The sequence below is a fragment of the Strongylocentrotus purpuratus genome, unplaced genomic scaffold, assembly GCF_000002235.5.
Source record: "Strongylocentrotus purpuratus isolate Spur 01 unplaced genomic scaffold, Spur_5.0 spur5_scaffold_15, whole genome shotgun sequence".
NCBI classification, from domain to species: domain Eukaryota; kingdom Metazoa; phylum Echinodermata; class Echinoidea; order Camarodonta; family Strongylocentrotidae; genus Strongylocentrotus; species Strongylocentrotus purpuratus.
The window spans coordinates 11,999,475-12,010,379 of record NW_022145600.1 but is presented as its reverse complement, the minus strand read 5'-3'; the positions used below and the strand labels follow the sequence as shown (position 1 = coordinate 12,010,379).

General features: G+C 36.5%; 2 long non-coding RNA genes across 2 annotated transcripts; both read left to right on the top strand.

Moving 5' to 3' along the window:
• Positions 1-2,939: 2,939 nt before the first annotated feature.
• LOC105440770 lies at positions 2,940-4,406 on the top strand. The gene is made up of 3 exons (XR_971788.2): positions 2,940-3,448; positions 3,889-3,961; positions 4,335-4,406. It is a non-coding gene; the product is annotated as an uncharacterized LOC105440770 (long non-coding RNA).
• A 1,301-nt stretch (positions 4,407-5,707) lies between these two features.
• Positions 5,708-7,395, top strand: LOC115924026. The gene is made up of 3 exons (XR_004064138.1): positions 5,708-6,437; positions 6,878-6,950; positions 7,324-7,395. It is a non-coding gene; the product is annotated as an uncharacterized LOC115924026 (long non-coding RNA).
• Positions 7,396-10,905: the final 3,510 nt, after the last annotated feature.

Below are 10,905 nucleotides of genomic sequence, written 5' to 3'. Positions count from 1 at the left end.
AATCATGGTATCTCAAATAACATCACGCTCAATCAGTGTAGATAGGTTTAGGCCAAGTAAACAAATTTTTCATGTTTAGCGTCCCCGCCCGCTTCCTTTTTCGGGGGCCGCCTCCTTTTTTAAATATTTTTATTTTGAATTTAAAAAACAAAAACAAAACAAAACAAACATGACAAACACTGCGAAAATGATCTATTTTTGATTTTAAAAAAATTAATAAAAAAATGCCGGCAGCCATCTTGAAAAATAGCCCGACTGTCAGGGAAAATGTACCGAGCGGCCATTTTGAGTGGCCATTTTGAAGAAGAAAAAAAGAGGACCTCCTCCTTCCCATTTTTCAAAAAGGCAGGACGCTAAACATGTTTTGTTGTATATGGCCTTAAACGGATTTTATAATCTGTAGTCTATTTCCAGTTAAAGTGATTGACCTTATTTTCTGTTAATAATTTCTTTAAATATCGAAAATTAAATTTCAAATCCGAAATAATGGAAATTACAATTTACACTCAGAAATTTGTGTAAAGAGATACAGTTATGTTTTATATTCACATGATAATTTTAACGTGGAAGCTTACCGTTTGCTTAAATCTCTGCTATGTCCAAAAATAGATGAAAAGAGGCCTTCAATTTTTCCTCTCATCAACAGTGTTGACTATATTAACTAAATGTTTCCCAGCGTTCATAAAACAGCGAATACGGTATTAGCACTATGTTGAAACACGCAGTGCACTAGCCCCAGAAATTATTCTTAATACAGATTCCGTTTGCAGAAATATGTTTATCCATAATTATAATCCGAGACCAATGTAGAATCAACGAACAAGATACCATGACTTAGGTGATGAAAGGCACATCTGCGCGTAAATCTACTTTGTACATAAAGGTGGTGTAGCGAGAGTGTATGTGTATTAATTATCTGGGCGTACCCCAACACGAAACGTTTCATATGCAATGCTCTGCAAGGTCATCCCCATAGCCATAGCATACATTTCAATACATATTTATCGCACAGTCAGTCGGAAAAACTATTTGTTATGCAAATCATATACTTGGCCCGAGCTAGCTGTCTAAAAGAGTACTACAGTGTGAGTCAAAAAAATGTTTACATCTAAATTGCTAATTATTTTATAAATCATCTATACGCAGTAAATTATTATACATCTCATGAAAGAGTGTTTTATCCCGAATCATTAAGTATCATTTTTGTGTGGTATGTGTTCACGCTTGGATAAACAGGACTCTAGGAGGCATAATGCCCAAACAAAGATTGTTTGCTATAGTGCAAACATCGACTTGCGCCAAAGTTGCTAATGTGATCTCAAATAAAACAATTGGGATTTGGGCATTAATTCGGTCATTGCACATCCAAATAACATCCCTAACAAAATTAATCATGACACACATAATCAACGAAAGTTTGTGCGCGCGTGTGTGTGTGTGTGACTTTGCTTCTGCAAAAAGCATATGCAACGCATCTCATGTGATACATTCAATTCATTCTCTCACTTTAATCCCAACATATCACATACTGTAGGCATTACTTTGGCTCAAGTCGATTTTTGGACTCTCGCAAACGATGCCTCCTGTTCATCCAAGCGTGAACACATACCACACAAAAATGATACCAAATGATTTGGGATAAAACGCTCTTCCATTAGATGTATAATAATTTACTGCTCATAGATAAGTTTTTTTTAAAAGATTAGCAATTTTTTTTTTTGACTCACACGGTATATATATTCGGGAGTCTGACAGCGACAGAGAGAGAGAGAGAGCGCAATTGAAAAAAGAGAGCAGGAGAGAGAAAGGGAATGAGAGCGCGCAATCTAAATAAAAAACGATAGAGAGAGAGATAAAGAGAGAGAGAGAGAGAGAGAGAGAGAGAGAGGGAGGGGACACAAAAAAGGGGGAAGGCAATTCAGGCATGTGGGAATCTGATCCCAATTACTAATAATTTGCCGTTCCGAACATAACAATCAGAGGATAACTAAAAACTGGCCGGCATCGTGAATGACAATGTTCTTTGTTCTTATCCAAGCTCTCGCAGGGCTGTCAACATGATAAAACCACCGAAATGCAAAAGTCTGTGGTGAGGTCGGTAGCACATACATTACATAGTCTGAAATTACAGACCCCAATTGGATACGTTACCACAATTCTTAAAGCCTTGAGCCGAGCCTAGATATGTTGGGCTCTGGCTGTGTCAAACAGAAGCTAAAGCACAGTGCCTAATATAGTCTCATTTTGCAGACACTCTTTGCTCGATGACAAGAGTTTGTGCCTGCAAACTAGGTAACCTACATAATAAGATTCGTTAGACTTCCCCAGAATCAAACAGGTGTTTCGCAAGGGTGCTAACACCTTTTGCCTGAATTTGAAATGTTCCAGCTCATGAACTTTGCGATTGAGCCGGGAAAAAACACTTTAGTGTGGTAAAACTGTTATTTAATCATCTGTAAAAATCAGAAGGTATAACTCGTGCTTGGATCTCGCTGTCTAAATATAGACAATAAATATTAATAATGTTGATAGGCATATTTCAAATTTTTAGGGCGGGGAGGGGGAGCTGCGACCACCACACCCCAACCCGTCGCATCGTAGAGCTGTTGGTATAAGCTTTTCATATGGTTCACTTTGATTTACTGATGGATTAAGAGCTACTCTGATTTACAGATCAACAGTAAATTTTTGTTTAATAGAGATGTGAATTTGATATAAACAACTACCAAATATTACTGACTCCAACCGATTGAGACGGACTGTTTGTAAGTAACAACCTAATAATTTCTGCCGAACAACTTTGATAGAAGTATGAGAATGTTCGGGTTAGTGATACTCTGTCTTAAAGGTATGTCTTAAAGGTATTACAAAGTTTTGGTATGGGATCATGAATTTGGTTCAAATTAACATATTGGAAGCATATGCGTTCCTACTGTAACAGGTCAGAATTGAACTGTTTTATAGTGAAACATATACATCCATTTCTAATCAATATCTCCTCAGGAGGAAAGTAAGAAGTTTATATGTTAACAAACTTTGTACTTCAAAGAAGTATGACTCACACATATTCCGAGTAGAAGCTATCAATTTGGCCAAAACATGACATTCCACAGCTATGAGAGAGTTAATGATGTACGGTCACTTGGTCAAAGGTTGGTAACTCGACCCCCCCCTTCCAGAACACTTGTAACAACTTAGCCAAACAAACCCCAAATTGTAAACATCGGATAAGAACCCCAAACTCCCAAAACAAAAGACTTCCTGTCTCCCTCCCAATAACAAGACCCTTTACCAGAACAGGTTATGTGTGGTAGCTATACCACCGTGAGAGTATAGCTGTTATAAAAGAAGGCAGAGGTATTTGTGAGATTCACTCCTGTACTGCACCCCATCCATGGGGCAGGCAGGGAGGTCGACTCTGCAAGCTTTTGGTGTTACATGTCATTAGGTAAGAAGATTATTCTTTTGTTAAGTTGGATAATTATTGAGATAATTAGTACTTTTGTAGATGTATTCTGATGTTAGTTAATAACCTTGGTATCGTTCTCAACGATATAGTTTGTGTTGAATTAATATGCATTATGTAAGGTGTGGCATATTATTTGTTTGATCATTAGTATAGGTTGATTTCGTTAGTGAGTTAAGCACTAGATTAGGATTTGGTAATAGTAATTTGAGATGATTTGAATATTACTATGTTATCTTTAGGAGTTTTAGTTATATAATGTGTTGTTGAGTTTAACTCTGGATAATCGTATTTTGCAAGACAGTTGTAATTAAAAGTAATGTTTTAAGAGTTAACAGGTTTCGGATATAGTTTGAATCTTCTTTAGTTTTCTGTTGTAGAGTATAATTCACAATGATTTGTATTAATTATTATTCCTTCAGGTGTTGACAAATTACAATCAACATGTAAGAAGCAGGAACGAGAGGAAACAGTCCTCTAGGCCAGATTGCCAGGGTGAGTGGTTATCATATTCAATGTATAAACCACTAATTCAATGTAGTTTTAATTGGGAATTACGTTTGACTGTTTGACAATTAAAGATCACTTGATTGTTGTATTCATTTATTTGTTGGGAAAGTTATCCATTACGATGGAAGAACTTTATTTGTGATTAGATACTTGTTATTTTCATGCGATATTGATTAAGTTTTAATGAATGTAATATAGACAACATGTTTATCATTTATTATTACGAGTCGGCTTGACGTCATATTGTTGGAATGCGTATCTTAGAGTCATTAACAAATATTGTTTATCGCTATTATGTGTGTTTTTCAAACATGTTTACATTTTTATTTAATTGTTTTAACTTTGTTTATTTGTCCAGGCTTTAGCTTTGGCTTTAGCTTACTTTAGCTTTGTTCACTTTGCACCTGAAATAAAAAGAACCGCAACACAACGAATGGTGTGATCGAGTATTTTCTACCAGTTTCCGCGTGTGATCGGCGTGTTACAAATGGCGTAATCGGCAGGGATTTCATCGCTGCAAGTGCAAGCCCTGGCTTTCTGTGGAGCTTCTAGTTTTGGGACAACTTGATCGGACATGGACGTCTGGAAACGTGTAAATATGGATGTAGATTTAAGTTGTAGCGATTGTGTGTATTGTATGAGTGTTGTAGCTACTTAGCCAGTGTGATGCTTAATTTTAAGGGGCTACATTGTGTTTGTTTAGGGTAATTTTCTTGAAATTATCTTGTAATGGAATACTTTGAGTGTATTCAGTTTAAATTGTTTTGGGAAAATTAAGGAATAAAACTATTCATATGTTGTTCAGACCGTCATGATAATACTGTGTTTGGAACAATCCATACCCCCTTTCGTATTTAATTTCGGCTGGTTGGATGGAGCCTCAAATTAAGGGATGGCTTACAAAGACACCGGTATTTTATAATATTGATAGGAGGGATAGCAGTACATGTAGGTGTAGAGCAGGTATAGCTCTAGCTTTATCACTTATGAATAGTTGGAATATTCCTTTATTTGAACTTGTAAATTGTTGATATTTAAAGTTCGGCAAGACATTTGTTAAAGTTTTGGTAACTTAGGTAAGTTAGGTTGTAGCATGTATATTACATTCATTGAATTGATATGAATGGTGGATATATTTGTTAGTTTAAGGACTGCTTTTGGAAAAGCAGGGGAGCCCATGAACGTGACATGTTGTTTAATTTTGGGTCAGCAATTCGGAGTAACTATGCGTGTGTAACGGATATTGTATTGTTTTATGCTGAGATTTCTGGTATGTAACTGGGATTTGGCTGGAATTACTGTTGGACTTAGTCGGGATAGAGTATTTAATGTTTATTCCGAAAACCTCGACATGAGACCGGAATCATTCATGGTAGAAATACTGGGGCGACTTTTTAGGAACAGTAGGGTTTATCTCTCTATCTTTGTTTTTCTGTTAACCTCATAGAGAGGCCGGAAAGGGCACATTGGTAGCGGAGAGGATTAGCCAAAAGTTATAAGATTTCTTTGTATATTGCATTGTCGAATTTTTGTATCTTAGGAGTTTATTAAGATATGCGAAAGGAATATCTGTAGGGCATGCAAGGTCGTTACGAAATATAGTTGACAGTTTTACTGCTGTATTTGCTAGAGTGTGTACATGTACTATAAGGACGATTATTGTTTTTGTGTGTTTAAAATGACACAGGGTAGAATAATTGGGTATATACCGTGAAAATCATCTTGGGTGCGCGTTGGCCAATAATGTGTTATGATTTCAATTTTTATATTCTGTATTATGCAAAAATATTTTTAATCACATGGTTAATTTTGATTTGCATATTGGTAGGCATCGGTATTAGGATCAGGAAACAGCCATGATGGGCAGAAGGTATAGAGGGAATTAAATATAATTTTTGTTGTAGTCTGAGTGTCGGGACGACACTCAATTAAGCAGGGGAGTGTGTAACAGGTCAGAATTGAACTGTTTTATAGTGAAACATATACATCCATTTCTAATCAATATCTCCTCAGGAGGAAAGTAAGAAGTTTATATGTTAACAAACTTTGTACTTCAAAGAAGTATGACTCACACATATTCCGAGTAGAAGCTATCAATTTGGCCAAAACATGACATTCCACAGCTATGAGAGAGTTAATGATGTACGGTCACTTGGTCAAAGGTTGGTAACTCGACCCCCCCCCCCTTCCAGAACACTTGTAACAACTTAGCCAAACAAACCCCAAATTGTAAACATCGGATAAGAACCCCAAACTCCCAAAACAAAAGACTTCCTGTCTCCCTCCCAATAACAAGACCCTTTACCAGAACAGGTTATGTGTGGTAGCTATACCACCGTGAGAGTATAGCTGTTATAAAAGAAGGCAGAGGTATTTGTGAGATTCACTCCTGTACTGCACCCCATCCATGGGGCAGGCAGGGAGGTCGACTCTGCAAGCTTTTGGTGTTACATGTCATTAGGTAAGAAGATTATTCTTTTGTTAAGTTGGATAATTATTGAGATAATTAGTACTTTTGTAGATGTATTCTGATGTTAGTTAATAACCTTGGTATCGTTCTCAACGATATAGTTTGTGTTGAATTAATATGCATTATGTAAGGTGTGGCATATTATTTGTTTGATCATTAGTATAGGTTGATTTCGTTAGTGAGTTAAGCACTAGATTAGGATTTGGTAATAGTAATTTGAGATGATTTGAATATTACTATGTTATCTTTAGGAGTTTTAGTTATATAATGTGTTGTTGAGTTTAACTCTGGATAATCGTATTTTGCAAGACAGTTGTAATTAAAAGTAATGTTTTAAGAGTTAACAGGTTTCGGATATAGTTTGAATCTTCTTTAGTTTTCTGTTGTAGAGTATAATTCACAATGATTTGTATTAATTATTATTCCTTCAGGTGTTGACAAATTACAATCAACATGTAAGAAGCAGGAACGAGAGGAAACAGTCCTCTAGGCCAGATTGCCAGGGTGAGTGGTTATCATATTCAATGTATAAACCACTAATTCAATGTAGTTTTAATTGGGAATTACGTTTGACTGTTTGACAATTAAAGATCACTTGATTGTTGTATTCATTTATTTGTTGGGAAAGTTATCCATTACGATGGAAGAACTTTATTTGTGATTAGATACTTGTTATTTTCATGCGATATTGATTAAGTTTTAATGAATGTAATATAGACAACATGTTTATCATTTATTATTACGAGTCGGCTTGACGTCATATTGTTGGAATGCGTATCTTAGAGTCATTAACAAATATTGTTTATCGCTATTATGTGTGTTTTTCAAACATGTTTACATTTTTATTTAATTGTTTTAACTTTGTTTATTTGTCCAGGCTTTAGCTTTGGCTTTAGCTTACTTTAGCTTTGTTCACTTTGCACCTGAAATAAAAAGAACCGCAACACAACGAATGGTGTGATCGAGTATTTTCTACCAGTTTCCGCGTGTGATCGGCGTGTTACACTACAATACTCATTGATCGTTGTCCCGGTTGAAATGGAGTCTAAAGTTATGAAATTATAAATAATAAACTCTGTATGTTGTATAGCTCCCTCTCAAGGTCAAGATATTAAATTAGATAGGAAACAATGTTTCTTGACTAAAATCGACCGATAGCTATTCCCGTTTGGAAATTATATATCACAACTACATATTCTGAGATTTTCATGGTCGCAGCTACCATTTTACGGCCGTAGGCGCTATTTGAAATTTATCAAAATTTACCGGGAGCACCGGTAAATTTTTATATTCAATTTTTCTCGAAAACAGAAATGTTTTAGGGGTTAATTTTTTCAGTGATTATAATACATCCACATGGGCATCCAAATATATCAAAATTGTAAAGATTCACTATCCACCCAATTTTCAAAATTTCCCAAAACTTTGTATTACCTTTAACTTTATGCCATTGTAGTTTTCAATGGTGCCTTCTCTCCTCTCTTCTTCATCATGTTTTTTCTTCTTTAGGTTGGAGGGGGTACCTAAAAATAATTTGTAAAGGTACTATGTCCACTTTGCAGCCAACATCCAATTCTGTAGAACTTTGCAGGAATTTTGAATATGTCACGTATGTCCTATCTGTGAAATTTAAACGTTAGTATTAACCTAGTATTCAAATTATACAAGGAAACCCGTTTATATACTTTCTAGACTTTACTGTCAAACACTATTGAGTGAGTGACTGAATTTGTTTTCTTCTTTGGTAATAACATCCATAAAATGAGCTGTAAAGGTTACTGAGCATTGTTTTGTTTACATCAATAACCCACTTCTTGTAATGGCCGAAATTAAACGGATTTAATTTTTGAGCAGCACAAAACGTACGACTATTCGGGTCTAAGAATTAGACTATTTACCCAAAGGATTGCAATCCTAAAGTAGATTTGACAACTAACGGTCGTTATTTTTCCACAAAAAGACATTTTCAAGCCCTTTCGTTTTGAAGGAAATTCTAAATTAGTATTATCTTTCAAATGCCGTTGGAATTTAACCTTTTCATTTTTTGGCCTGCAAAAGGGACATAGTACCTTTAAGGGGGAATATTTCTACATAACCAAGGATCTTTAATGCTGAACCAATATTAAATAACTCCTTGTTTTGACTAGATCCACAACCATGACTATTAAGACTTATTATTGCCAAAGAGTTCTGTCCCATTGGGGGGGGGGGGGGGGGGGGGGGGGGGGTAAGGTTACCTTTTTTAGGTCAGCCATGGGCATAATTTTTTTTAAAAATAATAATTATAAAAATTAAAAAAATTAAAAAAAAACAAAGGGGGGGGGTTTAAGGGGGGTTTTAGGGGGGTTAACACATATTAAAATACCAAAAGGGGGGTTCAACCCCCCCCCAACCACCCCCCCCTCCCTGCATACGCCCCTGGCCCACACACACACCACCACCACAACCTCAAGTATCATTTTCCCATGATTATGAAGGCTGGATCTCAAATAACACCTTGAAATGATATTGTTACGTTCTTTACGCAGCTATGTTATCATTAAAAGTAAATTATTATGGTCAATGTAAGAGATCTTTGGAACGCGGGTGAAAAACATGCCTTTGTAAAATACATTCTGAAGAGGGAAATTTTAATTGAAGCTTGTCTGACATTGTTTTTCAATCAAAGTAAGCCGTTGTTTCAAATTTTCGACAAAGTCTTTTTGCGTTTGTCTATTAATTGATTTCAGAGATTGCATTGTAGAAATAAAAGAAACTGATAGTCTTGTCAATTTGAAGAACTATTTATCTTCAATATAATCCTCATAAAACCTTGTCCTAAAAGATTTAAATGAACTGGAACCAACCAACCTTAGACTTGAAAATGAAATAAAAGAGTATTATACTATCATACTTCAGTTTTTTTTACTTCTCACCGACATAACACCTACCCGAAAAATACCCACTACAGGTAAATATGAATCCATAATTGAATTAATTAAGTAATGCTTATATGACTCTTAAATGTATTAATTTCTTGTCCCATTGATTCTATTTGTCTCTTATTATAATAACGAAACTTTGCTCTCTATACATTTGGCAGTTCATCAGCAATCACGTTAAAACATATTCACTGATATCATGCGTGCATACATTAAAAAATGACTTAAAGACTTCCCCCGAGGTTTACAAGGCCTAATAACACGTAGCCTACATTAAACGGTAGATGCTGTCTATATAGATGGCAATGAACTGTAAAGCAAACAGATTAATAGGGGCGCCCTCTGCCGTTAAGTTCCAAGGAACTGAAATACATTAGATGGCCTAAACTAGTTTATTGTTGCAGTATATCTCTCTCTCTTTTTCTATCTTCCTCTATCTGTTTAGCTCTCTCTCTCTCTCTCCCTTTCTCTCTCTCACTCTCTCTCTCTCTCTGTATGGGATGATACTTAAACATTAAACGCGCCGTTATGCACACACACACGCACGCGTACATGTAAACGCCTTCAATCGGGGAGGTAGGCAAAACACCATGAAACTGTGGAGGTAATAAATATAGGCTTTATAAGCAATATTTTATCAAATTTGAGGAAAGAAAATCACAATAAGCCCATTCCAATGTCAAAAGATACTAAAAAACGTTTACTTCTTCTTACACATGATTCGTCTGAATTTGAGCTATGAAAGTGCGGTGTCTGCATCTAGTCATTGTCAATCGGGGAAGTAGGCATAAGACCTAGCAAACGTGGAGTTTGTCGATTTTTATCTTTTCCTTGTAAACTTCGAACTAACTCATGCAAAAAAGGATATTATTATGTTTGCTTGTATTTAAAACAATGAAGGCAATACTGTCTTTCAAATCTTAATTTCCACAATATAATATCAATCTTAGAAACAAGAGTTATGGTCAACAGTTGACCGTTGTGTATCATGTAAAAAGTCTTGATAAATATGATCTTGATTTACTGTATGGAAGCCAGTGGCGGATCCAGCCGGCGGGAAGAGGGGGGGGGGGGCCAATCTGTGAGAAAATATTAGTTGCGACTCAGCCGTCGGTGAATAAGCGGGGGGGGGGGGGGTAGGAAGCATTTTTTTGGGGTGCAATTTTTCAGGAAATATTTTGCGCCGACTTAGTCAGCCGGTGAATATGAGACCACTATTTTTTTTTTTGTGTGACCTAATTCGTGAGATTTTGTTGTTGTTGACCCGTCACCCCCCCCCCCCCCCCGTGGATCCACGCCTGCAGAGGATCCAGCCGGCGCCAATGGGGGGGGGGGGGTAGCCAAATCTTAATACAAAATTTAGTGCCGTCTCAGCCGGCCGGCGAATAAGCGGGGGGGGGGGGGGGGATGGGGCGCTTTTGTTTTTTGTTTTATAAAGGTTAACTTTACGTTATTATCCTATTTTTTTTTATCGTTTTGGGGGGCTGGGGGGGGGGGGGCGGGCCGGAAAAATCGCTACGTGGATCCGCCCCTGATGG